The sequence below is a fragment of the Tympanuchus pallidicinctus genome, unplaced genomic scaffold (genome assembly GCF_026119805.1).
Source record: "Tympanuchus pallidicinctus isolate F22 unplaced genomic scaffold, pur_lepc_1.0 scaffold8, whole genome shotgun sequence".
Lineage (NCBI taxonomy): Eukaryota > Metazoa > Chordata > Aves > Galliformes > Phasianidae > Tympanuchus > Tympanuchus pallidicinctus.
This window is the reverse complement of record NW_026294802.1, coordinates 13,998,830-14,024,535: the sequence shown is the minus strand read 5'-3', so window position 1 is coordinate 14,024,535 and position 25,706 is coordinate 13,998,830. Positions and strand designations below refer to the sequence as shown.

The following is a 25,706-nucleotide window of genomic DNA, read 5'->3' as shown; positions in this document are numbered from 1 at the left end:
TCCGAAGAACATTAACTTTGGCTTAATCCATACATTCTTCCATTTTCTTTCTCTACCTCTATAAGCTATTTCTGTTAAGAAGGTGGATTGATTCCACTTGTGACCTCCCTGAATTCTTAGTCATCTTTGTCACCTCTCCCCTTTTTATGTTATTTAATAACCACCCCTGATGTCTCTCAGACCTTTACAGGGTTGTTTCCAGATGCCCATCAAAGTCTGTGTTTATTCACTCCCGCCCTTTCAGGTCACCAATCTTCTCCCAGCTCCAGGCTCCTACAGTATGCTTAGATGCAATTCTAGATATGAAGCATGGCTCTAGAAAATTGATTAGTGAAACTACAAACAGTGCTCAGTTAAAGAAGAGGGCATGAGAACTGTACTAAATGCTTAAAAAAAAAAAAAACAAAAAAGAGAAGCCTTAGGCTGGGAGGATGGGAGGAGCAGTCTGCAGGAAGTAACACCTAACTAATTCTGAGTACAACTTGACAAGGAAAGATAGAAGAACTAAGAAACATTTCTCATACAGATACTCAGCAAAAGCAGGGAAAAAAAATTTAAAAAAGCAGTTTTCTGTGAAGCACATGCACCTTCTGCTGACAACTACTGATGCTATAACTGAATCAGAACTTCACAGTCTGTGGGAGCTTGAGCTGTTGTGAGAGCACAGAAAATGCTGCAGGTCTTGTGCAAAAACACAAGCAGGGCACATAAAAGTCATGCAACAGGTCTGGGTTTTTGTGCAAATAGTCTTCTGTCCAGGCAGCGTGTTCCTAAAGCAGCCTCAGGCTGCTGGATTGCCTGTGTGCTCACTCTCTGTGCAGCAGGTTTATCCTCAAACGAACTTCAAGACACAGCTGAGCCTTCACCCAGTTAGGTTGATAGATCTTACTTTGTAACCATAGTCTGTATCACAGTCTAAACAGAAAAGGCCATAGAATCACAGAATGATTGGGTTGGAGGAGACCTCAAAGCCCACCCAGTCCCACCCCATGCTGTGGGCAGGGCTGCCACCCAGCAGCTCAGGCTGCCCAGGGCCCCATCCTACCTGGCCTTGAACCTCCAGGGATGGGGCACCCACAGCTCTCTGGGCAGCTGTGCCAGTATCTCATTGCCCCGAGTTAAAAAATTTCCTCCTAACATCTAACTTAAATCTCTCTTCTTTTAGTTTCAAGCCAATCCCCCTTGTCCTATCACCATCAGACCACATAAAATGTTGGTCCCCCTCCTGATTTTGAGCACTGGAAGGCTGCAGTGTGGTCTCCCCAGAGCCTTCTTCTGTCTATATTGAAGAAGCCCAGCTCCCTGAGCCTGCCTTTGCAGGAGAGGAGCTCCAGCCCTCTGAGTCAACAGCTCTGTATCCTTCTTGTGGTGAGGTCACTACTTGGATTTTTAGACCAAAGGCGTGTAAGCACTTGTGGAGAGGCATGGAAAACAAGCCCCAAACAGGCCATAACGTGGAATGCAGTGTGCCCTGATGAGCCAGAGAGGGCCAACATATCCAGCCAAGAGAAGCAATCTCCCGCTTGAGGGGTCCCATCCTCCTCAAGCAAGCTGCTCATCTATTTAGAAAGCAGTGGGGAGTCAGAGCCTGTATTTACCTCTCTGGGAAGGCTACTGATCAGGAGCCAGAAATTATTCCCAGCAAGAAGTATTGAGCAGACCGGAGCAGTTTCTGCTCTTTCCAGAGCTGGAGATCTGTTGTCCCCTCTACTGGGAACACTAAGAAGGGCAAACAGCATGAAAGTGAAAGAGTGGAAAAGTGATGGAGAAAATTAAGCAGATGATGTTTACTGAAGGAAATGAGTGTTAACAGACTCCCAAAAAACCTACACAAGTCAGGGAGCAGTCAGAAGAGTGTAAGTCAAACAAATGGGCATCTCTTGCTGTTTGATGAGACACTGGGGCTGCCCAGCCCAAGCATTAACATGGCTGCCCAGGGAAGTGTGAACAAATGAGATGAGAAGGCACAGTGCTTCCCTTAGGCACTCCTCCAGCCACCAGCAGCTGTCAGCTCACCAGCACCCTAAGCCAAATCAGGTGGTGTGTATTCACTCCCCCTTCCTGAGTTCCTCCTAATGAGAGGCAAATGGGAGCAGCCAAAGAGAATATGACACTAGAGGAAAGCTAAAGCAATACTGATACCAACCTTGATACAGTATAATTGAGACTGCATCAACATGAAGGCTTCCCATATGTAATCCACTCAGAAATGAGCTATGTGAGCTGCCATACTGCTCTTGCAATGTCTCACCTTCAGAAGAAATTGAACGAGGTGCTGCTGTCTTGCACCGTGGATGTTTTATCAAATGCCTTAACCAGATATTTCAGTACCTTGGATCCTGTTACAAAATCCCCTGGGAAAAAAAAAAAAATCTGAATGTTTTCTGGCTGTGATTATCAAAGAGTGGAAAACCAGCTCAAGCTTATTGGAAGCCATTACTCCTAGGGAAGGGTGTGAGTTCATTAAAACCTGCTATTTTGTCATCTAAGATAGCATTTACTTTTTGCTCACTCCTTAACCTTTATTAAACTCATGCTAGTGTCATTCTGTTCTTCTGTTGAAAGGACCTATAGTACATTTTGCCTTTAATACAGTAATATTTGTCTACTCAACTGTGTCTTGTGATGTTTGTGATGCCAGGCAGAGCAATCACAAAAGCTCAAGATTGACAATCCAGACTCTTTTGCTTTGTGAACCATGCCAAGCGTACTTCAGATCCTCCCTGCCACCAATAAAAGGGTGAACATGCACTTGCTGACCTGACACCTGCAGAACTTAAGTGAATCAGTAGGAAAAACAGTTCCACCCTCTTAGAAGAAGTCAAGTGTGGTTCATATGAAGGTGGAAGGCAGCAAATTGGTGGGTAGGATGCAACATGCACAGGAAGATTACAGAAAGCCAGGTGCAGTAAGTTACCTCTAAATGGAACCTCCAGAGCTGAAAGATTCAGAATTAAACCTGAATAGCTGTCTATTTTAAAAGCAGCAATGGTACTTGTAGCTAGCACGCTCATCCTCTTGTAGAGCTGAGCAGAGAAAATGGCCTCTGCCATTGCTTGGATCCCCCTGACTCCATGACCTCCGCTTCTTCCATAGCTTTGCCTCCAAGTCAACAAAAAGTTCATTGTGAATATTTTCATAACCAGATTTTCCTCCAGCATCTTCACTGTTATGGTGCTGTAGTACTGACACAGGTTGCCAAGAGAGGCTGCGGAGTCTCCTCAAAGATCTTCAGAAGCCACTTGGGTGTGTTCCTGAGCACACCACTCTGCGTGTTCTTGCTTAAGTAGGGGTTGGATCGCATGGACCCAAAGGGTTCCTTCCAACCCAAACCTCTCTGTAGTTCTGTGATCACCACAAATGAGCTCCAGGCTTCAGTGGGTGGAAGGAAGGGGTTGGAGGAGGTAACTCCCAGTTTTGCATCCCTTGCTGTATTACATGGAAGGGAGAAGGGGGGGGGGGGGGTTTATTGCCCAAAGAGGATAGAGGCATATCCTACTTCAGCAGTAGGAAGGAGGGAGCAAGACTTCACATTGATGTTATTAACGATGGTCTGAGAAATGCATTCAGTTTAGGGGATGGGGAAAAGGGAAAGAAGGGGAAGAATGAAGGAGAAGCAAAATAAATCTTCAGTGTCCAAAAATTTTCCTCATGTCTGATGTAAGGAAAAAATATGTCGCCTCCAAAGAAGATTAAATAAGAGGCAAGAGGAAAGATCTAAAGCAGAGCTGCATGTTGGCAGAATATTTGCAGTCTTCCCATTATCAGCCAAACCTTTTCTTGTCTTCCTCCTGCCCAGAATCTCACCACTACCAAGAAGCTAGTTCTATGGAGCATCTTAAATATTTCATGCAGCCTCCAGACTCACAGTTTCTCTCTCCATCTGTTTCCCCTGCCAAAAATCTCAGCAGGCTAAAGGCCCTTGGAAGCCTGCCTGGGCTCTCTTTTCCCTCAGTCCACTTCCCTTCACTTGGCTCTCCTGCCCTATTAAGCCTCCTATTTTGTCTTCTTTTCCACTCTGCTTCCAGAGTAATCAACTCTCAAACTCAATTTCTTCATCCTTGCTCTCACACTTCCTCCCAGTTCCTTTCTAAACTTCAGCCTCTTCGTCTCCTTTTTGATTCATTTTATGTTTTATTTTCATTCTTAATGAGCCATTGCCTGAGGTCAGTATTAATAATCCACACTTCAGACACCCATTAAATCCCTCAGTAATCAAGTATGGGCACAAGGAGCTCAGCAGCCTGATGTGCAGGAGAGAAACCCATTGGCAAAGTTGCACAGGGAACCTACAGATATAGGGGACAAATGAGGGCAGCCTGAGACAGGAGGGTGTCAGGTTCTCCAAGGAGATCAGGTTTGGCCTCTTCTCCCATGTAAGAGCAATAGGACAAGAAGTAATGCCTTTAAGCTTCACCAGGGGAGGTTCAGGTTGGATGGTAGGAGAAAATTCTCAGGAGTGGTGCTGCAGTGGCACAGGCTGCCCAGGAAGGTGGTGGAGTCACCATCCCCAGATGTGATCCAGAACCACCTTCAGTCCTTCCTTACAGATTATTCCTCTGTTAGATGCTCAGGTAATGCTGAGTCTCAACTGCTTCCCCACTAAAACATGAGACTGAACAAATGAAGCAATTTTCAAATGGAGAATTGGGGTGGTTGTAGGCACAGATGAGTAAGGGGCACTTTGGCTGTATAGACTCCTGTACGTGCAGCAGCCATCAGCGACAAAAAAAAGACATGCAGTAGGGACACATTGGGCCCCAGTCGGAGCAGCAGCATGAGCAAGATGCTGAGGGACTAGAGGTGAGGATGCCAGTCAAATCTCATAGAGCTCGTCCCCAGCACTCTGCAATGGGACAGAGCATGGCTCACCCAGCTGAGGAGCTGAGCCAGGGCCAGAGTTGGAGCTCAAGCACAAGAGAGGTTGTTTTACTCAGAAAAGTCATAGAAACATCCAGGCAGGGGAAGGTGCAGGGGCCAGGGGTACAACTACATCAGGAAATGGTGTAGCTTCACTCTGCTTTGAATTCCCTCACAACTCTTCTTCTTCCAAATGGGATTGAAAACTCAACAAGGGATTTTCACTGCCAGCCACAATCCATGGAAACACATCAGGTTTAGACACACATCTCCTCAGTACACTGCTCTGTCCTATTCCCCAGGTCCCCTCTCTTGTGCCTTCTCCATGCTCCAACTCTCCTGGCTTCACCACGAGGTCCTGCCCAGTAATTCTCCCCTACATGGACAGATACACAGAGGACCAGCAAAATACCCGAAGCAAAACTTCCACAACTCTTGGGCTTGCTGTCACCTTTTCTGTTGTACCTTCCCCTTGTCCTCCAGCAAGTCCCACTACCAGAGCATCCCCAGAGCAATGTCTCACCATGTCACAGAAAGCATAGCACAGGCTCAGCTGGGAACTCAGCTCCCCACTCACAATCAGAGGAGAAGGCAGGAGGAGATGTTCTGCTTTGTCTCCTCCTCCCCCTGGGCATCATAAAAGCAGAGAAATGGCAGCTCAACAGCTGCTTCCCTGGCTGGGGGACAGGGTGAGAGAGAGGAGCGTTTTGAGGAAAGGAAATTGATGTGAATAAAGCACAAACCAAGCAGAGCTGAATCTCAAATCCAGCTTTCCAGCTCAGATTTCATTGTATTTCAGTAAATGCCTGGTTCAAACAAGCGCATGAAAACAGCACCAAGACTGTCCCTTACTGTCCCTAAGTCACGCAAGAAAGAGTTCATTCCCTTTTGTAAGATTTATACTACAGTTTGAGAAACTCTAGAGTCTCTGAGATGGGGTTAACAAGCAGAACTCTCTGGAAGTTAATGGAGCTGTGTCAATTTATTATCCATGCTGTTTGAGCACTCACCTGCCTTGAGTTCCATATCTTGTAAGGAGGCTCAGCCCACCTTGCACAGCCCCACTCCTACCTCTGCCAAAGCAGGGTCTCCTCACCACTGGCCAACTGAGCACTCTCCGGGTATAAACCCCAATCCTTGTAGCTTAGTTTTCAAACAAACCACATTTTGCATCTCTCACTGGCTGCCTGAATGCACCACACCACAGCATGGTGCTGAGGAAGGACTGGGAGGGCTACACTGCAGCCATCAAAACACAGCTCCTTGCACTGGTGATCTGAACTGGACTCCCACCTGAGAAACACTTGGGATCCCACTGTTTTTAACCATCTGATGCATTTTGGTCACTTTCACCCCCATCGGTGTCTTTCAGGTGGCCCAAAACTCATCACACCACTGCATGTCCTCCACCATGACATACTCCATCAAACTTCCTCCACCATGACCTATTCCCATCGTAGCTCCACACTTTCCCCCTGCACCTCAAGCAGGTTTAAATTATCAACTTCCAGACAAAAAAAACTGAGATAACTCAGGAATTTAAGCAGTAGTGGAAATCTCTCCCCCTTCTTTTCTCTATATCCCCTGACATCACCAAGCCTGATACACAAGGGAAGGCACAGTGAGTCTCTCTTAGTGATAATTAGAGAGAAACTTGCCAGTAGGTTAAATATTTACCTAAGCTTCATCAATGCAAATGTCTTCTAATTCTCTTGTAACTTTCAGGGACAGCAAGAGGAGAATGGTGAGTACTCCTTCAATTTATATAGATGCCCATAAATTACAGTGATAAAGAGTTCATTTAGATTTATTGTATAGTAGTTAGCATCATTATTCAAATACATTTATTCTGAATGTATCACCAGTGCAAAGGGCTAATACATACAAGCAATATATACACATTACTGTGGTATTTCACACATTCTTCTGTTCAATTATCAGGGCACTCTGACCATCTGATCACTGCATCTCCCGTTAGTTAACCCCCGCTCGCATCTCAGTGTGTGCATGTGTAGTGTACAGGGGGAGAAGACTGAGACATAACTGTACTTGATGGTGCATTTAAGGCCTCCGTATCATTGCCAAATGCAAGCCTGCAGCTAAGTGCTTCAGAAAGGAATAATCCTATGTCCAGTTGAGAGGTGCCACAGCTAAGGAAGTCCTCCAAGCGCACACAAGAGTCTGTAATGCCACAGGTACAAGACAAAGCCTCAAGTGCATGACACTAACCTGCCTAATTATATTCAAGCACCCAAAGAAATCAAAGGGCCTGGGAAGGAGATAATCACTTCTCTCCTGCTAGAGCTGCCCCACTTAACACACCTCTGCTTCCCTCTGATGGGACCACAGACATGCTCTATCCTATGTGAAAGGCCCCCCGTCGTTTGGCCACAACTTCTTCACCCTTGCGTAGCAGCCCCATGGTATACACTCTAAATTCAAGTGATATACAGGCCTTGCTGACAGCATTGCATGGAGCTATGCTCTTCCGTCCCTTGGAAGCACTGCTCAGAAACATCTCACACGCACATACTGCTACAGCAGCAAAATAAGCCTTGGGACTTCTACTTTCCAGAAACTCAGCTCAAGCTGAACACAAGGAGAGAGGCAGGACAAAGAGCTCAACTGTCCCACAGTGAGAAAGCACATGCATTTGCCTCCTCCAGAGGCACGTGGTATTCATCTCCACTCCATTTATCTCCAAGGGAAGATGTTGACACAAGTCCTAGGTTCAGAGGGGGTTGTCCCAAGTGTGGTGTTCAATCTGTGTCATAGAATCACAGAATGATTTGGGTTGGAAGGGAACTTAAGGATCATGAAGCTCCAACCCCCTGCCACAAGGGGGGCCACTAACGTCCATATCTAATACAAGACCAGGGTGTCCATAGGGAACAGAGGAAAAGACACACAGGGACAGGACTTACCACAGTGCAAGGACAGGGGGACAAAAATCCACATTCAAACATGGCAGAGAGGAAGAGGTGTCAACACAAACACCCACCAAAGGTGAGCAAAGTACAGCTAATGAACAGCGATACCTGGATCTGCCTCTAAGCCATACGCAATTGCATACAGTTATGGCCTGACACAGCCACAACAATAACAATTTATGACTGCATCCAGGAGTCAAATTCAGCAGTACCTAACCCTGAAGTGTTGGCTTGGTTCTCACCTCAACAGCTTGGACCACTTAAATAAGGATTCTCCTCCTTATATTTATATAAGGACAGAGAAACTTCAAAGCTGCCATCTTCCTACTCCTCAAGAAGGAAGGTCCCAGTACACAGCACTACTTCTGAAGCTCTAGATCATGCAGAACAGTCTAATGGAGGGGATATCTCCATGCAGGCCTTCCCAGTCTGTTCTATTCCCCTTATAGTGCTTGAAGAAAGATGAGGTGAACCTAGGAGCACGTTTCTCTGGGTGAAGGAGAACTTCCCATGGTGAAGGGAACACATTTTGCCTTCTGTGGTCTACCTATGATCTCAATTCACGTCTCACACCCAGATAGAGAATCCGTGGTGTGACAGCTCAGGGAATTCAAATGAAGTGCCAATCCTATTTCATTTTTCAGTAAAATAACCCCATATGGGAGAAAACACAGTTCCTCCAGACATCTGCCACACATTCCAGAAAAATGTGTTACAGGCATTCCACTAAGTGTGAAATAGATTTCTTTTTTTTTTTTTTTTAAGTTAAAAAGCTATTGGATATTTAAAGGATGTGTGAGATATCACAATATGCTATAAATGCATGTTAAAGAAATAACAGCATCTCAAACACACTGTAGAGTGATGCAATTAATTCTGCTTAGAAAAGTCCTGGGTCATTGTTCTCAAAGATAGAGCGTGCGTTGAGTTTTGTTGTTGTTGTTTTAAGCACCTACTTTAATAGTTAATTATTGTATTGTAAGGGAAAGACAAGGCTTCTTCAGTTAGAGCTAAGCTACATGGCAGAAGGTTGTACGTAGCTACATTGATAACACTAATATTAATTAATCCCACTCTAAGCTCTTTCTACTTCAAGCAGTCACTCTTACAGAACCATAGACTCATTAAGGTTGGAAAAGACCTCTAAGACCACCTGGTCCAACAGCCCATCCCCACCATGCCCACTGCCCACGTCCCTCAGTGCCACATCCACACGGCTCTGGAACACCTCCAGGGACGGTGACTGCACCACCTCCCTGAGCAGCCTGTGCCACTGCAGCACTGCTCTTATGGAGAATAAATCTTTCCTAATATTCAACTTGAACCTCCCCAGGCACTTAAAGCTTTTCCTGATTGGCAGCTTGAGCTGAAACTTTCATAGCTGGCATGGCTATTTTTTTTTTTTTCCCAGTGGAAAAACCAATTTCAGCAGTTTTTAAATAGCAATATTTTTGCCCCTGCAGAAGAATTACTGAGGCTTGTTTTGTTGCAGGGTTTTTTGTTTGTTTGTTTTTGGTGTTTTATTAGGTCTTATTTATTTAACCCTCAGTCTTTTATTGCATATTGACATGGTTTTGCCACAGGATCCCTGCATCCACAGGAAGGGATGGCATTCAGTCAAGATTTAGGCAATCTCTACTCATGCCCATTGCCCCAGCCTTTATTTTCACAGACAGTTTCTTCCCACCCATATACACTCTTCCCAGTTATTCACCCCTTTATCAGCCTTGCCCAGTCCCATCACCAGTTCCTTCCCTCTGTTGCCATTTCCCCTACACACAGTCCTTCTACCTTGGCTCCCTGATTCTCTGAGCTTACTATTCTCATTGCTTCTTGGCTCCCCATTCCAATACCCCATCTCCCATATCTCAAACTAGAATTTCTTTAAGTAACGGAGTAACTTTTCCCTCTTTAACAGGGAAAAGTCAAGCATCTTTAGAAAACTGTGTTGCCACCTCATGTGACAACAAAAAAAACAGGAGTCTTTCATGTCTTTGGTTATGTTGGTATGGGCACACATCCCTTGCATGTATCATATGACTTCAGAAATCCCACTGGACAGAAGACAAGGGGAGAAAACACTCCTGTGCACCCAGCAAGGATGAAACTATATTGTCAAGATGTCCTCCACGCAAGGGAAGACAACAGGGTCCATCTGTAAGAGAAACTAGGAAGCAGTAGTATGACAGGCTAAGGAAGTGAACTACAGTCTAGTTACTAAAGTCACTAGCCTCTAGTCACTAAAATGTTATATCCAAAGAGAGTTCCAGATAAGAAGACAACAGCTGTTGCCAGCAGAGAGGCAGTGGGCTATACTATGGGGAAAAGTGCAAACTCCAAAGCAGGGAATGATCTTGCAAAATTGAGATGAATCAAAGGAGCCACAGGGAAAGAAAAAAAGAAAGCAAAAACAAGTGCTACAAGGAAAGAAAAAAAAAAAACATCTTTCATTAAGAAATATCAGAGTTGGCCAGCGGCACTGAGCATCAGGCAGCACCACTAAGGCAATGTATTATTACTGCTGCACTTCTCTGAGCGTGCCTTTTTTAATGTAATTCACTTGTGACACAAACACTTTCAAGGCCTGGCCTGAAACTCACGCATGCACAGAGCAGAGCCTGCCAGGTCCATCCACAAAACCAGGGGACAGACTCAATGTAAAAATTACATCATAAGGCAATAAATATGCGTGAATAGAAACAAAGATTGTAATACATCACAAAGCATATTTTGTTTGAACATGGTTTAACTTAATTATTAATAACAATGTTTTCCAGCAATGCTTGCTAGCAAGCTGATAGAACATTTTATAGAAAGTGAAGACCTTGTATTCTTATGGGGACTTATTGCTGCACTTGAGTGCTGAGGTTTTGGCTGAGAAACAGGACGCAAGGTATAGGTAAACATGGCGAGCATTCCCTTGGAGTGTATAAATGATGGGGCATGCAGATTTGCCAAGCACATTTTCATGGTGTTTTAGTGTGCTGCCAAACAACAAGCAGAGCATGGAAGGCAAACATTTTGGATCTCTAACTTCATAGACTATCCACCTCTGCATGGAAGAAAATACTCCTCCACCCTCAAATACTGAACTGCTGCCTCTTCCGTGCCATGAAACAGAACAGCTGCTGTTCGTTATGAGCTGCCTGTCACAATAGAAAGGTCAATATTTTATTGTTTTCTTCCCATTCTTTACTTTTCCTTGTCTGTTGAGACAAATCTCATAGCTAGCATTACAAGCACTGGATTCAGCAGCTTTCTTTTGGATTAATTTGTACTGATGCTAGCCCTTTTCAACCGTGACTCTTTAAGAGCTGAAATCACACAAGAGGTGCATTTGGTTCAGTCTGCCTCTCAAGACATTCAGTTAGTTCAAACTACAAGCAATCTGGAAGCCCTTGTGGTATTTCAGTATTTATGCTCTTCTGGGAGGCAGCAGTAAACAAAACTGAGTTATTAAAGTAAAGCTGAAACAGCTCCCACAATGGTTTGGGGGTCAGGAACAAGGCTGGGCTTCTTCAGCCTAGAGAAAAGAAGGCTGCAGGGTGACCTCGTGGCAGCCTTTCAGTACCTAAAGGGAGCCTACAAACAGGAGGGGAATCAACTCTTTGAAAGGGTAGATAACAGCAGGACAGGGGGAAATGGTTTGAAGTTGAGGGAGATTTAGGCTGGATATCAGGGGGAAATTCTTTACAGAGAGAATGGCGAGGTGCTGGAACAGGCTGCCCAGAGAGGTTGTGGATGCCCCATCCTTGGAGGTGTTCAAGGCCAGATTGGATGGGGCTCTGGGCAGCCTGGTCTAGTATGAAATGGGGAGGTTGGTGGCCCTGCATGTGGCAGGGGGTTGGAGATTCATGATCCTTGAGGTCCCTTCCAACCTTGGCCATTCTGTGATTATGTGCAATTCTGAGACAACAGGGTTGGCTCAACTTGCATATACAAAGCCTTGAACACCTTGCCCAGCTCCCAGGCCAGGGCACAAAGCCAGGACACCACAGCCACGTGGCTCATGGCAAGCATGCTGATCATACATCTGTCTGCATCTGCACATGACAGCTGGGCCCCAGGGAGCGGGGTTCAGTAGGAGCTGGGGACAGATGTTCCAGCAAGTCTCAGCCAAGCTCCACCAAGACTCCACCACCATACAGCCACCAAGCTTGGGCCACCACCACTTCAGTGACCACCACCTTTCTGAGAGTGCCCTTCTTAGCCAGGCTGGATGGAAAGAGCCAATTCAAGGACATCAGCAGTCAATGGAGAGAGACTGCTAGCAACAAATGCCGAGAATGACAGTGAATGAAGGGAAAAAAGGAAAGGGAAAAAATGACAGACTGACACAGATGGAGAAAGGAGAGGGGAGAGACAGGGCAGCTATTGACAGGAGGGGCTGCCGGAGGAGTTGCAGGGACACAGCATCTCCGAGTCACACTCGAGAAGTGGGAGCAACAGGCACAGCAAGCTTTTATAGACTCCTGAACAGTAGGCAATGACAGGAGGAAACCAGGAGAAAGAAGACTAAAGAAAGGATAAGTAAAGAATGTGGCTTTATATCATGAGCAACGACAGATTTCTCTTTCTTCCTGGATGAGCCACAGCACATAAGTGCAAATGGCACCACTGTCCCAGGGGACAGATGGTCACCCACATTACAGCTCTGTGCATCCTCCACCCCAAGGGAGCCTCTTCCCACTCCTGATCAGCACAGATGAGAGAGCTGGGGGGAGAGGGAAGAGGGATGGGCATCTCTCCATCCCCATCTGCTGACCTTGCAGATAGGGCTGGGAAGGGGAAAGCAGCCAAAACGCCACAATCAGGCTCCAGCCCCCAGCACACCCCGCTTCCACACAGACCTGCCAGCTGGGGGGTTACAACCACCTCCATGCTCAGCCTCACCTATCCATGATGGCAATCAATAAAGATCACCCAGTGCTCACATTGGCTCTCTCAGATCTATCGGCTGCCTTTGATAACAGATGTGTAGGGATGCCTGCCAAGCTCAGCAGGGATTTGCAGCACGGTGCCAAAGTAGTTGTTCCCAACTTAGACAACTTCCATTTACTACTCCCCCATCACTTTGGGTCTCACATTTTCATCATCACATTTCATCTCTTCTTTTGTAAGCCTGAGTTGATGAAGTAGATATGGTCCATCCTATGTCAGGCCTCACACTTGCAGCTGGAGGCCCTACATTTCCATCTACCAAAGAGCTTTCTCTCTAGGGCTGTAAAGGTCTTCCCTCTGCCAAACAAAGGCTGAATGTTTGGCAGACTTTGCTTGTGTTCTCTCCAGACCTGAACCAGGCCAAGTTTTTCATGCAGTCTTCCCTCTTAACTATCCCAGATGCAGATGTAGGCATTTGCTGCAGAAGGGCTGATGCTCTTAACTATTCCACACCTAAAGTAATTCCAGCCAAGCATTACATTCAGGATGCACAGCAAATTCAACTAATTGCAGGCCCTTTCTCATCATCCAGGGTGGGAACAGCATCAAGTCTTCAGATTGGCAGCTGGACAATTTGTTAGCTGTTAATTGTATTATTTAATTTGAATTGTTATGGCGGAACATGCAATTAGACGTCTGGTCAGAATATTTTATAGGTCTTAAACTCAAAATGAGTGTTTTTATTGCCCTTTGCATTACACCAAGAGCCACATCCAGCTCCCTCACCCTGCTGCAGTGTTCAGTGGTTGAAAAAGGCAAATTGACCATTTCTCAGTGAGTAAATGCTTTTTATCTCCAAGGCAGGATATATTCCAGTGAATCCACATAATAATCTCCAGAAGGGTTTTCAGTGTTCTGTTTCAGCAGCACATTTTGAAAGGGAAGGAGAGGTAGTCAGCAGCAGGTGCTGCTACCATCCCCACACTCAGCAAAGAGCATCACTCCTTTCTTCCACTACAACTACATTCCCTCCCAGGCTGGCACCAACCATGCCATCTGCACTGGGTATCAGTGTGCAGTGCAACAAAACCAATCCTTCCAAGGTACCCTGACGAGCAACAGCTGGTGTAAATATGTTTGTTTCTATTAGGCATAGCAGAGTAACGGGCATTAGACTCTATCTTCGTGGGTCCCTTGAAGTTTGGGATATTCTATGATTCTATAACACCAATTTGCACTAGACAAGAATTAGACTTCCATCCCCTCCTACCTGCTTCCCCACACTGTCCATGTACACTGACCACAAGCCCAGCAACCACCTTGTTAAAACCTACTGCAGTAAGTCCTGGCACCACTTTTCTGAAGCACCAGAGCATGCTGCATTAGTTGGCCTTTTATTGCTTTTGGCACTTGTTGGGGAAACACAGAAGTAGAATAGACACATAGCAAAAATCACTTCTCTTCTAAAGCAATCTCTCCTCAATATTTTGCTGTCAGCACTTCCACCAAGCACTGGGAATCTAATCTCCAGTAAAGAGGAAAAGGCACAGGAATTTGCATCAAAACAGCAGAGATGCATTCAGACTTTTTCCATCCTACGAGGACATTAAAGCTTCAGTCAGAGCTCTGGTTTAGTTTGTCCTGTTGCTCTGTTTCACTTCCAATCCATGGTCTTTGACGTCTCATTGTAAGAGCCTCCAGGGAATAAGATAAAGGGACAGGAGGCAGTGAGATATCCTGTCTCAGCATTCTTGCTTAGACATACAGGGTCAGCTTGCAAGCCAGCCAAATTTAGACCTCATGCCTTCACATCTGCCCATTTGCCTGGAACTGCGTACATCTCACATATGTGCAACCCAGTCAATTTCTCACAGATCATAAGCATTCAAATCCCCTTCAAATACATCCATCCCTTGTGGGCCACTAATGACAATGCAGGAGTTTAAATTCAATTTACACCGTGTCTGACTGGGCAAATGATCCCTCTAAACTTCCCATTGCAAACGTGCATATCAAATGACCCACGCTAATGGTGCTCCTCTGACACTAGCTTTGCAGAGGCAGATTCCTTTCCAGCTATTGTTGGGGGGTCCTAAGCCACTATCATGCCTTTTGCCCACAAACTGCAGCTGGGCATTGGGGTTTCTATCTCAGGAGATAACCTGAAATTTATCACAGAATCGCTTTCCAATCCAGAGTCCAGGCAGATAATGCATCTCCCCACTGCCACTATAAAGTAAGCCTGGAGAGCACCCAATATTTCATTATGGAAATACTAACCCACACTATTCCCAGAAATAAGCCTGCTGCCTGCACTCTCCTTTGCCTCACCTTCATAGAATCTGGAAGGAGCTGTGCATTAGCCCCAAAGACAGCCCAGGATGCCAGCCAGCCAACTCTGCAACCTGCTATCCAGAAACTCTTTAACTAGGAAAAAAAAAAAAAAAAAAAAAAAAAACAAACAACTCTGGAGAGCAACTTCACCCTCTGAAGAGTTAAGTTAAGCTTGTATAATTTTCCTCTATAGATGGCAGTCCATCTAATAACAAAAGCCTGGATGTGAGGCTTTCAGATAGGTGGAGTTAGATGACACGAACACCAGCTACCTTCACAAGTGGAGAATTAACAGGGAAGTTCACAAGTGTATGAAACGACTGCTTTAAAGCACATGACAGCATAAGGGGAAGAGAGTAGCTGAGTATGGATTAGAATATACAACCACTGAGGTTGGCAAAGACCTCTAAGATCACCTGGTCCAACCGTCAGCCAACACCACCATGCCCACAACCATGTCCTCAGTGCCACATCCACACGGCTCTGGAACACCTCCAGGGATGGTGACTGCACCACCTCCATGGGCAGCCTGTGCCACTGCAGCACTGCTCTTACAGGAAATAAATCTCTCCTGATGTCCAACCTGAGCCTTCCCTGGTGCAGCTTGAGGCCATTATCTCTCATCCTATTGCTGTTACCTGGGAGAAGAGGCCAACCATGATATTTCCTTAGGAGATGATGGCTGTGTTGGTCCACCACATGCATTGCCTTCTGTTGTTAATGAAGTTAATAGGCAACCTATTTATTAAAAGTTACCTTTAGTCACTAACAGTAAGCTTAATTCCCCCCAGAACTGAGCTTGACAGTGCGGCAGAAAACTCTGACAATGAGGCAGGTTTGTCCTCTCTTAAAGTTCGGAATGCATTCAGTGAACTCCCAGGAGAGCACTGATGCCACCCAAACCGCATCCTCTACAGAGTTCTGATCAGCTCAGTTTCCCAAACAACAGGAGCAGCTGTAGCATTGGTTCAGAACATTGCAATGTGTCGAGGTTACACAATCTTTTAAACAGAAAACCACCTTGTGCTTGTTGCTTCCCTGGTATACAGACAGATATGACTGTTGGCTGAACGAAGGTCTGAACAGAGCAGTGTAACCCACATAAATCAATCCATGCCTAAGGGCAGAGCAGCACCTTCCTGCTGACCTAAAACAAACACATATCTACCCAAGATCTCAAATGAGTGCCAGGCTCTTCACCTGCTTGGTGAGCTCAGTTTGCAAGGAGAAGCAGGAGAGATCTGTCTGAAATGGAGAAGCAGGAATAACAGACGTTTTAGTGCTTCCAGCTATGCACAGAAATGCTGACACTGCTGACCCCGAGAATGAAAAGCCACGATCCCTCCCATCCTCAAGAATGATGAATACTGCTTAAAATTCATAAGCCACTCTATTTCTGATGTATTATAATACCTTCCGGTTACAGTTTCAAGTTTTTCTCTACCTACTAGAGTGGTAGGAACCTTTCTTTTGTGCATGTGCAGATAGGAAAATAGAAGCAATTAAAGCGTATTTTTAATTGGATATAGTTATAGTTAAGTGCATATATATGATACATGTCTATAAATAATAAAAGTAGATACATAAAAAGTAAATAAACAATCAGAAGAGTGCAGAAGCTCAGGCTGTAAGACAGCAAATATTTAAAACATTGCAATAAATTTATTAATTAATAAGCAGACAGCTTATTAATTAATTACATCCAGTTGTCACAAGGACTGCAGGCAGGGGTTTAACAGCACACAAAGCAAAAATAAGCCCTTGCTTCAGGCAAAACCAAGTACAACGCACTTCAGAAACTGCAGATGGAATTTCACTCGCACAAAACAAATGGCCCAAACTGTAATATATAACACAACCGGACACCAAAAGCTTATTAACAAGCAAAAGATTTGTCGGCCCCTCAGCAGCATGCATCACCACATCCTCATGAACCACAGCTCAGCGTCACAGAGAGAAGTACCAACTGCTGATCCACACACACCGCGCTCTCCCTCCTCCTCCAGCACTTGATTCTCCACTCTGTTCCCACTGGGCAGTGCCTGCAGGAAGCACGGCTATTGCAACCTACAACTGTTTCCACATGAGCAAACCGAGTGTGAAGCGATGCCTGTGGCACCAGGCAGGGAGGAGGTGGGGAGCAGACCTCTGGGCTTCCCTGGCTCTCCCATCAGTGTGCCCAAAGCTGGTCCTGTTTCTTTGTGCACTTCACACACAGCCCAAGCTGAAAAGTGCCTCGACAGTTTATAGGAAAGATAGCTCCAGAACCACAGAATCGTTAAGGTCGGAAAAGATCTCTAAGACCATCCGGTCTAATCATCAGCCCATCCCCACCATGCCCACTGACCACGTCCCTCAGTGCCACATCCACACAGTTCAGGAACACCTCCAGGGACGGTGACTCCACTACATCCTGGGCAGCCTGAAGCTTAGCAATGGGAAATTTAGAGACATAAGGCAGCAAAATCCCTATTTGGGAAATCTTTAACAAGATACAGGGTTGCCCACATAAGCATTCCTACCAGTTTTGAGTAGCTGTCCTGACTTATACGCCATAAAACAGCCAGCAGTACTAAAAATTAAGTGTGTACATCAATTTTTTAAATGGCAGACTTCATTCTCACTCTTGCTGTCACATCAATATTATAGATAGGACAGCAAAGGGAGGTCTAGACCCCTGCAAAGAGCTTTTTAAGGAAAGTCTCAGAGGATAAACCAAATCTATTGCATTTGACCCTAAAATGAGTGAAGCAAGCAGCCTTCCTGGAACCCCAAGGAGACTAGCAGAGATGCACATTGCAAATTATGAGAAGACTGAGGGATGCCTGATGTCTGCATCGGGCACTTTGTGCAAGGCACCATGTGGCATAGCCTTTATTTAGTTCCCAAGATTTTATGAATTCATAAGATGAACGCTACACAGTTGTTTTGGAAACACATTTCATACTTTCCACCCTATTTCCGCTTCAAGCTCAGCCTGAAATCTTATTTGACATGGAATTCAGGTTTTATATAAGGAAAAAATCTTACAGCCTCTCTCATAGTCCTATCTCAAATATTGACTGTGTTCGCATTTCGGCTGCAGCAGTCCCATCACCTGCAATTCTGAGCAGCCAGCCTTGTGTCTTGTCATCAAAAGAGAAATAGAGATTAACCAAAGTAACCCGCTTTCACACAATCACCAAGGTTGGAAAACACCTCAAAGATCATCCATTCCAGCAATTCAAGCAGTCATTCAGCCCATCCTTAAAACCACCCCAGTCAATATTCCATAGGGGGAAAAGCACCGCAAATTCTACCTGGAACAAAGTCTTAACACTGAGTTGCACTCACAGTTCTCGTTGGATTTTTCCAATTCATTTGCTTTGTTTTGAAAAACAAACAGCATCACATATCTGTGTGCTAATATGCATCTAGAAATGACTTTAAAACACAGACATAAGTTTGTTCTTTTTTTCCTCTCCTCTTACTGCACTGCAGCAAAGGACTATGGCAGTTGTTTAATAGCACATAAAATTGCAGGACTGCTCATGGAAGAAAAAATAATCTTCAGGGGAGGGGGGTTTAAATAGGTGGAATGCAATTACCTAAATGGAAATTTGGTGGTTAATGACCTTGTGCTTACAAAAATTACTACATAGTCCTTAATGATTAGAGCTTCCATTTTAAGTCTCATTGACAGCACTTCCAAATATAATGATTGTGAAGCTCTGCCCTAGTAGAAAGTCAATGAGAAGATTAAGAGGCTTTTAATTAATACCTCCCTTTTTTGCTGAATCTTCAGGAGAGGCCAGATGTTGCCCTGTGGTGTTGACTCAGCTTTCTCCTGGCTTGGCACAAAAGCCCTGGAAGTTGATAGCCCAATATAAAAAGATGAAAAAGCTTCAGAATGCAAAAATCAAGCAAGCAAATTCTTAGAAGACACAAGTTGACTTTCATAGAAACACCCCTTACAGATGAGCTCATTTCCTTACGGAGAAAAGACCACAGTGAGCACTTTGCAGCCAGGGCATAGAATCACACAACTTCTATGATGCTGTCAAAAACATATGTGATGCCAGAAATATGCAATGACCTGTAAGCAACCTTAAGGCTGTAGCAAAATTCTCTCATTTAAAAAAAAAAAAAGCAACTACTTGCTACATGATTTATTCCAAAAAAGGACTAAAAGAGGAAAAAACCAGAAGAGCAGAATCCTCCCTCCTCAGACTCTGCTTTTCAAGTAAGCAAACTACACACAGCTGAGCTGAAATCACAGCTCTGAAACAACTCTTTAAACAGGCTTCCAGCAGCCCCATCATTGCCCTTCACATGTGCCACAGATTGTCACAGAGGGCATTCTGTAGCCTCTACTTTGAAAAATTCCTCTGTAGTCCATGCCATATATGTATGCTTAAACACAAGCATGAGCATACAGCACCAAACTCCTTGAAGAACACAATTACAGGTTCTCAAACTCTGTACCGTGCAGGAATTGTTTTGACCGAGTTAAGCCAGAAACATGGATGTGGTATCCTAGTAGCCTCCTTCCTCCATTCGGGAGTAAATCTGGATCCCAAATCTGGCCTGTTGCTTTTCTCACATCTTCTAAATGCAGTCTTTTCATAGACACAAATCTATCGTGCATTGCTCTCAGCCCACAACATGTTGGGAAGAGATTCCTAGGACATATAGCTAGAACAGCCATGCAGTGATTGAAAAGCAATGCATAATTCAGTATGAAGTTCCAAAATTTTAAGAAGCAACCAATAGAAGGGAAAGCAGAAGCCCTGAATCTCCAACAAACTCTCAGCCATAACTAGTGCTTGAGAATGCCAAACCTTTCCAAGAGCTTCTGAACTTTAAGAGCTCAGATCTGAAACTCAAATGCTACATTTGAAATTGAAACAAAACTCCAGATTCATCTGCATCTAAGGTCACCTGCTACTGCTAACAGCACCTCCAGACTTCACTTGGGTTTTCAATTCTGAAGCTGAAAAGTCTCTTGGCGATATTTTCCAAGCCTCTGCTGTGCAGCCACTGAGATTTAGTTAGAAGCCAACACATCAAAAACACAAAAATCATCCATTTAGATAACAGCCACCTAACTAGGAGCTAAAAAATTCCGAGGGAGAAAGCACCACTGCATGAGATTTATGACCAGAAAGATGTTTATACAAAATTTCAAACCAACCTCTTTGACGATTCATCAAACCCTCCATTTCCTCCTACCTTGAAGGATCTCACAATCCAAAAAGCAACAACTGCCCTCTGCCTGCTTTACATAGCATTACTATTAACCTTGGTGCTAATTAGCCATGCAGGTGGTAGTTGTTTGTGTGACTGCACTGTAGGATCCTCCTTGCATTAATTGTGAATGGGGACATATGTGTATGACTGGTGGCCTCCCTTGCATGGAAAGGATTTGCTTGCATCCCAGAGAATATATGAGGCTCACCAGAGCACCTGTAATGTATTTTTTGGACATAAATCACAGCAAGATGCCTCCGAGAGAGCTCACCATAGAACCATTAAGGTTGGAAAAGATCTCCTAGGTCACCTAATCCAACTGTCCACCTACCACCAACATTGCTCATTAAACCATGTCCCTCAGTGGCACTTACACAGATTTTTCAAACACCTCCAGGGATGGTGACTCCACCACCTCCCTGGGCAAAATGAGTGATATTTGCTTGTAGGAAAGAAGCATTGATCACCATGGTACTTTGCAACCAAGGACTGGTGGTTTCCTAGTAGCTCTCACTAAACCTATGTGCTCAGAAGCAGGAGACATCTCGTCCACTCATGGTAACCAAGCTCCTGGGCCAAAAGCTTCCCCTCTCTGTCCCAGGGAGTACGGAAGGAGAAGAACAAGCACTATTACAATATTTCTCCCTATCCTTCCTTCTTTCCAATCCATTCTGCCATGATCTGTGCTGTCAGATCTCTGAAGTTCTTTCACAAGCAGCTTCTTTTGATCACACATTGCAACAGCTGAGGTTCCCTTTAGAAGTGAGCAAGGAACAAAGCGGTTCATTAAATACGTAGGAAAGTTCATTGCTTACCTGGAAGGCACCCTGAGGGGACAAGGAGAGAGAAGGAAGGGGGCAGGAGGTGAGGATGGAGAAGAGGCAGCTCAGAAAGGATATGGGTTGCACACCATTTTGATGCACCAGCTCCGTGGGCTGGTAGTCTGCTTCAAGCAAAAGAAGACGACCGGGGCCAAGTCAGGATAGGGAACGTCAGGATCTGGCGGGGAGGTGACTTCCTCATCTTCGCCCAGCTCTGGAGAAGATGGGGGCTGCTCCAGTGGCATTTGCTGCTCTGAGACCCCCATGTTCACAGGCTCTAGTGAGCAGGCAGCAGAGGTGTTGTGGGGCTGTGGACCCATGGGCCAGGTGGAAGGAGGCTTGGGGATGCACTCTGCCATGTCCGCTGCAAGTGAGAACCCCTAGAGAGGAGGGAGAAAGAGTAAAGAAACCCAGATGAGAAACCAGCAGCCAGAGCACTGCAAGCCATGCCCTTTTTCTACCTTCTGTCTAGGCCTTTCCATAACTAAATGTTCCCCACAGTGGCTGAGATGCCCTAGCACGGTGCTGCACCTTCTCAGCTGATGATGTCTGCTCACTTTGGAGAGGTGTGGACATGCTGACACGTCACAGCCAGCCTGCCCTTGCAGCTCTTCACATGGCCCTCTCAGCTGAGGAAACCGGGCTGACATCACACCACAGCTTGTGTTAAACAGACCCCTTAAGACCAAGATTGGGAAATGTCTGTCAAAACCATACAGTCTAGCACTCATTGATGGTTCGATAGATGATCACAGTGGTCGTTTCCAACCTTAATGATTCCATGATTCCAAGAGGTGGACATAAAGCAATCTAGAAGAGGGCATTCAATGAATCTCTTTACTAGAGGTTGTGGATCTCTTCTATACTACAGCAGTGGAAGCAATGGGTAGGTAGGTTGCAAAAGTCATCTGACTAACTAGGAAGGTGGGTAGAGGAAAAGCAAAACAACAGGTCTCATTCAGTGGCACCTGTATGCTGCATAGCACCATGCCTGTGCTAAACAATGTTGCTTTGCTGGTTGGGTGCTCTTAACAGCAGCCTTGTTCTGGGAAAACACAAAGCCAAATGTTTTCTATTAAATAACATAGTAGAAGTGGCTTGTCAAAATGAGGGAAATTAAATAAACTCCAGGGCCTCCATTGAAAAAGTGTTAGTGATGACCTCAGGGACTGCTCACCCAAGGACTGTCCAGTGGTGGCCTGATGGTTTTTTTCTACATTTGACTCTTTTTAAGGAGTACCCACGCTACAAGCACAGGTCACAAGAGCCCTTAGAGACAACATGTGGCAGAAGGAGCTGACCTGCAGCAGGAGAGGCTGTGTCCATCACCAACACCCACAGTACGAAGCTGATCTCACCACCCTCTGCCTTCATAAGTTTTCCTGCCAGACACTTGTCTCAGGCCCCTTTCACCTCAGGAACTCAGAGCCTCCACGCATCTCTGCTGATGCTGCTCTGCCTTGCCATGCTGCATCCCTGATATTTTGGCCTGAGCTTCCTTTTGTGTCAGTGCTGTCCGTGGATCCAACCAACCTTTCCACCATGGGCTGCACTCCCCTATTAACCCTTGGTTAAGATCTTGAAAGCTCTGCCACCTTATTCCCTCGGCACCGGCTTCCCACAGGTGCTTTGATCTAAAGCTTTGCTTGTTCTTGGAAGCTTAGCATTTGTCAGAACAAAGAGTAGCAAGTGCAGAGGTTTAGCAAGCAGACATGCTGTCCCTTAGGGGATAGCACTGAGACTCTTTGAATTCATTACCCCAAAGTCCTGCAGCTATTGGAAAGAAACACGCATTGTGTCTTCTGACTGGTTTGGGGACACAGTTTTTTCTCTCCCTGTGACAAAATCAGGAGCACATCTTTCCCATCACCCAACATCTCTTTTTTCACTTTCACCAGAATTTTAACCCCAAGGACTAATGCAACTCCTCATACCACTTTTCCCACTCCTTATTCCCACCATCTCCCCATCACCTGCTCTCTGAACTAGCTCCATTGCAGGTCATTAACACAATGTGTTTGAACCCAGCTTTTTTTTTCCTACTAACATGGAGGAGAAAGGTCAGCAGGGACAGCCAGGAGAAATGACTTATTACAGTATTCAGAGCACCCATGCTGACGAGGGCACAACAGTTCCAAAAAGTGACATACAAAGCTTCATGATTAATAACACAATTGAACAAAGGGATGGGGGAAACATCTCCTTTATCACTTCCCTACTTTGCTTCCTAACAAACATCACTATTCTATCCCACTGTTGCCAGATGCAGCTGGGATTTTGGATGCAGATCTGTCCAAGGCACCATAGCAGTTGTACTCATATCTAAGAGGGGTGCCTGGTGGGCTGACATGGGCTGACAAACCATCATAGATCAAGCACACACACAGATCAAGCTATGGCTGCATCTCAGGCAGTTATCCACTTCAATCCATGCTACTCAGCATGACTCATACGAGGCCCTATGGATATGGGGCCAGGTGAATCTCTCTGGGAGTCCAGATGCTAAATGCAGCCTTGAAATGACAGTTGCCCCTTTCCTTCTTGAGACTACCAGCCCTGAGGCTGTGATCACAGTGTGTTTCCTACATTAAGCAGGATTCTCACACTGTGACATAGGAGGCAGAGGGAAAACCCAAGCAGTGGGGCACTCCCAGGCACTCCCTGATCACCACACGTTCCCCTTGCTTGAGGGTGCTTCTAAGTGCACAGCCATCTGTGTATCTGTACATACATAAAGATAAACCCGTGTGCATGCCACTGAGGAACTGAGTGACTTACTAGCAGTTAGCCCACGTATGGCTAATGATATCCTTCCGACGTCTCTCTGATTTGAAAGAAGAGCTGCTGCATCACAATCTTCACAGCAATTCCTCATGCAAAGGAAGAATGTGGCAGAATTGAGCAGAAAACCAAGAAGAAATGGGTGCACTCCCTGAGACGTATCACCTACAGCCTGTACCATGGGCAGCACCCCATGGCCGTTGGAAGAGTGAGGCTAGATCTCAAGGCTTCTCCCACCCATTCTTATCATCACAGCACAGCAAAGTGTGCATCTGCTGGTAACTGCTGAGAAGCCTTGGCCAAGACTGCAGAGATCACTCAAGGAATTGCTGGTGAAATGGAATTAAAACAAGGCACAGAATTAGCACAGTCTCAAATAAACAGACTCCCAAAATGTCCTTTTGGAGAAGAACCTCCAGTCTAGCAGATACATGAGGAAGCTCTTTCCCTTCCAACTTGCTCACAGCAATGCCTCCCCTGGGACGCTGGCTCTTTCCACGTGAGTGGATTCCCATCATATTCTTTCACTTAAGCCAAGCTGCACACCGTTAGCCCTTAATCCTCACTCATAAATTAAACTCCCAAACCCTAGAGCCATTCTGTGCAGATCCTCAATGGAAATTGCCTCCCAGCCATCCGTATGCTCTTTGATAATGACATGCTAAGCACCAAGGGGTGAGCTCCTCAACAGCCACAGAGGTGGGCTGCCACCTGATGTCTCCATTGCTGTCCCAATCACAGAATCACAGAAACGTAAGGGTTGGAAGGGACCTCTGGAGATCATTGAATCCAGCCTGCTGCTAATGTAGATTCCCTACAGTAGGTTGCAATTATTCTGCAAGCCTACATCTGACGTGACATCTGCTGTCATACCTTGATCTAGTTGCACACATCATCCCTTTTCTGCAATTGCTAGCCCTGCAAACCACCTCTTTCAAGCTGTGTTGCCATCAGATGCATTTGATTGTGTTTTTCCCAAGGCAAATGTCACTGTATCTTTTTCTGCATGTGTTTCTGACCTCGCTACTTCCCTTCTTGTTGTTTTTCCGTGTCCTCACCAGCAGGTACAAACCCATTTCATCATCATCTGGGAAAGTCATTAGCATGTTATTTACTCCCTTGTTCATATCAGCAATGAAGATGCCAGCTAAGACAGGCCTGATGAGGATGGAAATTTTTTTTTAAAAAGCACTCCTGTGGGCTCCCAGCTATGTTGTCCTTGGAGCCATCCTCACATCCTCAGCCTTTGAGCTGAAACACAAAGCACTTGCAGGAGAGGTAAAGTGTATGAATAACTAGTTGTGTTCCAAGGAGAACCTCACACAAGAGGAATAGAGTTGTGGCTGGTGCGAGCACAGATGGCAGCCAGTGCTAAAGAAGCACTCTTCCAGTCTCTCATAAAACAACCTTTTCTGACCTAGCCACTAGACAGTAGGTAGATCTGGACTTTGTAATGGCATCCTGCGTCCCACATAATTTGTGTACCAGCTCTGCCACTCATTGTTATAAGCCAGAAAATCCTCTTCTCTCCCCACTGCCACCAGGAAAAAAAAAAAAAAATGGATGGCTGCTTGAATAGAAATCATTGAAAACAACAAAGATATCAATGCAAGCCACTTCCATACCTCATCCCTGAAGTCTAAGTCCAACCCCTCACCACAATGGGCAACAATGCACAATGGTGCAAGAAAAATCAGTTTAAAAAAAGGCCATAAACATACAATATTGCCCCATCCCCCATCTCCTCTCACCCTCTCTAGCAAACCTAGAATAGCTCTGGAAGCAAAATAGCGAAAAAATAGACACACTCAAGGAAAATGAGCATCACCATCATCCCAAGTCCCTGCGCTGGGAGGAGAGGTGAGATCAT

At 45.4% G+C, this 25,706-nt stretch overlaps 1 protein-coding gene across 1 annotated transcript in view; it reads right to left on the bottom strand.

Annotated features, from left to right (window-relative positions):
- The window catches only part of CACNA1I (calcium voltage-gated channel subunit alpha1 I), a 148,211-nt gene extending 127,988 nt beyond the window's left edge, over window positions 1–20,223 (bottom strand). The window contains exon 1 of the mRNA XM_052668646.1: window positions 20,179–20,223. The gene's annotated coding sequence lies outside the window, so the exon portion shown is untranslated. The remainder of the gene's footprint in view (window positions 1–20,178) is intronic.
- Between the last annotated feature and the right edge of the window lie 5,483 nt (window positions 20,224–25,706).